Source organism: Platalea leucorodia (assembly GCF_965183815.1).
Source record: "Platalea leucorodia genome assembly, chromosome: 4".
Classification (NCBI taxonomy): domain Eukaryota; kingdom Metazoa; phylum Chordata; class Aves; order Pelecaniformes; family Threskiornithidae; genus Platalea; species Platalea leucorodia.
In genome coordinates, this window is record NC_138826.1 from 25,321,647 (window position 1) to 25,326,545 (window position 4,899).

Below are 4,899 nucleotides of genomic sequence, written 5' to 3' on the forward strand. Positions count from 1 at the left end.
GCCGAGAGCCAGGGAGAGAGACCCCGCTCCCAGCGGCCAGAGGCACGGCGCTGTGCGCTGGGGTGCTGCCAGCCCCCGGGGCGGTCACGGGGGAGGCCGGGAGATGGGCTGGGGCAGGTGCCGGGCAGCAGCTCCCGCCGCTCGGCCACGCCACCCCCTGCGCTGCAGTGTCCCCCAAACCCCTCCCCAGGGCTGGCCAGTTGCCTGCGCGTTGCCCTGACAGACACAGCCAGTTGAAACAAATGCAGGTATGGAACAGGGCCTTACTGGTTCCTTACTGGTTCCAGTTGGCTCCCCAGGGCTCATCCCCAGAGCCGCACTGCTCTGCCGCACAGCAGCCTTGGCACCAGGGGCATCAGCCACATGTGGCAGCAGCCCCCTGCCTGCAGGACACCCACCAAGGCATGGCTGTGACTGCCCTCAGCAGTGTCCTCGACACAGCAGCGGCAGGCAGCGAGATGTGGCCGTTCATCACAAATGCTTAAAGGCACGATAAAGGAAACATAGAAACCTGTCCAGTGTGAGAGGAATGGCAACTATCTCCCAGTAACAACTGTCTCCCAGTTACTTTGACGTGCTTAAAAACATAGCTGCAAAAGGGTCAGAAGTGCACCAGCAGGTCCTACCGACAGGGTCACCAGGAGATTAAACACCAAGTGGATGATGTTGTCTTGCCTATCACCAACAATCTAGAGAAATGTATTTCTTGAAGCTACTGTTTTTTCACCAAGTAAAATTATCTGAGCCTAACTGTACATTATATGTTTAATCTTTTCTATTGCAGTCACTGCTTTCACCAATGTGTTAATACAATACACCTGCCACATATTGTGTGATACCTCCCTCTGTTGAAAAGAGATAAAGAACGTGAGTATAATGGTTGTCAGGTGAAACTTGTAAGCCACTGAGTTAGTTTATATAGGAAGGTCTGGTAAGCCACCTATTGGAGACCCATCATGTCAAATTGTAATATTAGTGGGTCCTTTCAAGTACAGCAGTGCCTGTGCTTTTGGTCTGCAGGATGTATGACTCCTGGCAGGGGGCTGCGAAGCTGTCAGTGATAGAGATACAGGGCAAAACACATGAAATACTCATGCTCTTTGTGAGCCTGGCAGCTGACACGCAGAGCACAGTTCCCCTACCAAAGGAGTCCAGAAGAGAAGGTGACCCAAGAGGAGAAGCTTGCTGATGATATTATCCCCTGTGGAAAAAGGACGATGAATGGAAAGAACCCTTGGTCAGGTCTGAACCACCTTTATTCCACATGCAATGATTTACTATGATGGAGAGAGGGTTTGCTTTATTTTATCAAGAGACATACTATGAAGAGCCATTTGAAACCAGGTATTAAAGTCTGAACTAATTAACTATGCTTAGGAGTACTCAGGGTGAGAGATCACCCTAATACAAGGCAATAGTTTCCAGCATCAGAGAACAAAAGTTAAAAAAGAAAGGAAAAAAAAAAAAGTGACTTTGTTTAGAGTCTTTCATGAAGCAGAAATTGTTAAAATTCTGTGGACGTTGAGAAGAAACTGTTTAGGAGCCTCGTGTATACAAAGAGACTGTTAGTTCGCATTGCCATATATGTTCTGGCCTAAAAGGTGAAATAAGAGAAACTGCAAGTAACAGTGCTGCAGTGCTTATTTAGAGGGGTCAGTGGGACATACAGCCAGGCTCTGCTGTGAGTGAGGCAACCAGCTGGCCAGATCCAGCAGTGAAGAGAACTGCAGAAATGCTTAAACTTATACTTCAAGCACTACGTATACATCCTTAATATGTTACCTTGTCTTTCTGTTTTGTTGTTCTTTTTTCCTTTGGTAAACTAGTGCTTTTTAAGCTGATGGATTTGTGCTCATGAATGAGGAAAACTAACTGACTGAGCATGTGAAGTCGTTTAATTTAGTTTACTTTTCTCAGGCTTCTAGGTGGAGGCTCAACCTGAGGCTTTACTAGCAGGTTCTTTTAAATGTAAGCCCAGCCCTTTTGTTGCCAATCAAGTTCTGTCAGAAATGTGACACTCATGTTTAATTCTGGCCCTTTTCAGCTGTAAAACTTCTACTGGCCTCTACCTCAAATGCACTGACTAAGAATTCAGAGTTCACCTGCTGGATGAAAACTTTTGAGCAGAAAAACATGAACTCCAGAGGAATGATCTCCAAGCCCCATGTGCCTCCAACATTTGTATGGCATGTGTTCATTTGCTTCAAAACTCTGGCCTTCCACACCTAGCATCTTCTAAAGATTTAATAGTCTGTAAACATGACTTTGGTAAAGCTGTGTTGCTGACTTTTTTTGCCAGGAGCTGTCTTTGAAACAGACAGGAGGCAGAACTGTTATGCATTAACCCACAGGATGTACTCTCATTAGAGAGAACAAGACCATCTCTTCCCGCTCCATGTTCTCCCTTACCTGCCATTCTGCCCATGGCACTGGGCTTGGATGTCTCGGAATATACCTCTCCTTCCATATGTTTACACAGGATTTAGCCATCAGGTCTGTGGGTCAATCCAGGACAGTCAGGCTCTCCTCTACGGAGATGTATCTTGACATGAAACTCCCAGGAAGCTGGAGACACTTCTCAGCAGAAGCGCTAACTCCCCTAAGTAAAGCTGAAGGCTTTGTTCTATCGCCTCCTTGCTCCTGGAGCACCTTATTTTGTCCTTGTGTTAACATTCAGGGAAAGGCCATGCTTATCTGACTTTGTGAAGAATTGTTGTATTTTAGTTTGTATAAAAGTAGTCTGAATGCAAACACTAAAAAACTGTGGAAAGTATGAACTCAGCTTTGTCCTCAAATTTGGCAGGACATTCCTTCCAGGTGTAACCTTTTGTCCAGATGGGTTTGGCTCTCCACAGCTTTGCTTCTTTCCTGGCCCTTTTAAAGCTACTAAGGATGGATGTAAAAAGCAACAAATTGATACACGGTCACACTGTAGAGGCAAAATCAGCTTTCTGTGCAGTAGGGTCTTCTTGAGATTCCAAGAAATTTGGACGTTCCTGACTGTTGGGATGGTGGGCAGCTCTAAGCCAAACATCTGTGTGCATTTATATATGATCTTAAAATAGCTGCTGTTTCAGTTGAAATTAATGCATGATTAATTTTGGAACACCCAACAGAAGGCATCCTTTTAATCAGTGAACTATGCCTTTGTGATTACTTTGTAGGTAGTACTTGGTGCAATAATCTAAATCAAACATTCTCTGGCTAATAACGTATTAGGTGGCAACAGCGTAAACTCCCATGGAGTGCTCTAGTAGCGTGCAACGTGGCATTACCAGGAAAATGTGCAGTGGTTGAACACAGGACATTCACGGAGGCTCTTCTGTTGAAAATACTGCTACCAGTACTAACTGATGCTGTGTCTGTGACACCCCTCCATCTCTCTAGTGAAAACCAGGCGAAAATCAAACTCCTTTCACATATCCTGAAAGAAGAAAGTTTTTATAGTGAAAAAGTTACAGCATAGAAGTTCAGCTAGCTATCACTCTATAGATACAGTCATCTCCAACTGCGAAAGATCTACTCATTTCACTCATCAGCCTGGTTTTGGGACTTGATTTTCGGGATGGGTAGCTATTGAAGAAGAATTGAACTAATTGGAACTCTGGTACATTTAGGTCAATACTAAGTGAAGACAGAGTTTTCTGGTGTTCTATGACGTTAATGTATTTTTAATGTATGGAACAATTTTGTCCGATTAGCACATGGAGTTTACTCTTTTTTTCCCCTCTAAGAAGCTCATTTCCTAACTTGAAAAAATAATTATGTTTCACTAATTTGATTAGTTCTTAGGCATTCTGTCCCTTTTTCTTCCATTTCAGGAGTAAGAAATTTGAAGATAAAATAGATGCTTGAAAGGTCACACATGACTGATCTAAGTATGCTTCAACTGAAGTACAGAGATTACAAAGAAATTAGAAGGCAGGACCTGATCTGTACAAAAATGAGATTATGAAAAAGCCCCACCCCAAAACCCAGAAAAATAAAAAAGCATGATTTAGATCAATTAGTACTTCTAGTGAAAGACCCCCCCTTCCCATGTCGTATTCTTTGCTGGAAGAGAATTTTCATAAGGAATTCATGCTCTATTCAGCTGGGGCCTTTCTCTCCTGCATACAGTCTTGAGATTTATTTGAGATAGATTGATTATTTCAAATTATTAAATACTAACAGTATTACTTAATGACAAAAAAAAAAAAAAAAACAACCTACATTAACACATCTCATTTTCCTTTGCTATATAATATATTGTAACTAGAGCTAGTTGGGAAATTTCAATATAAGTTTCCTTTCTCTTTTTTTTTTTTTTTTTTTGATTAAGTGTCAGCCTGAACATTGAATCAATATAACTATGTGAATTGAATAAATTGTTTTCAATCTAAAGATGCACCCCGCGTAATTACACATTTTAAAGACTTTTTTTCTTGGCAATCTGCAGTATTTTTAAAAATATCTGTAACATATCATTTGTCATAACTTCTCAGACTGACATGTCAGCATTGGCACTACCTGTCAAACTTAGATCAATGCATTCATGTCACATGGCATGAAGTGACATAACTCAAAGTGACAGAATGAGGTTTATTGGAAATTTCTGTTAAATAAAGCACAAACTATTTAGATAATTCACCCTTTCAAAGAACATCAAATGTTAGGAAGGAGTAGTTTTCAGCTTTGAAGTGCAGTGGCTAAGCAGCTATTACATGTCTACTTTCATTTAAGAGTTACAAGTTTTAAGCTGTGCTCTTTATCACTTTTCTGTGCCAGCTAATTTGATCATTTTCAAAATATTTGTTAGGTAATGAAGCTAGATAGAGCAGAAAAATGCCACTAGCAGTGATAACATCAGATAGAAACCAACCGGTCAAGGCTTTCTCCAGCGCTGAAGTTGCCAGATCA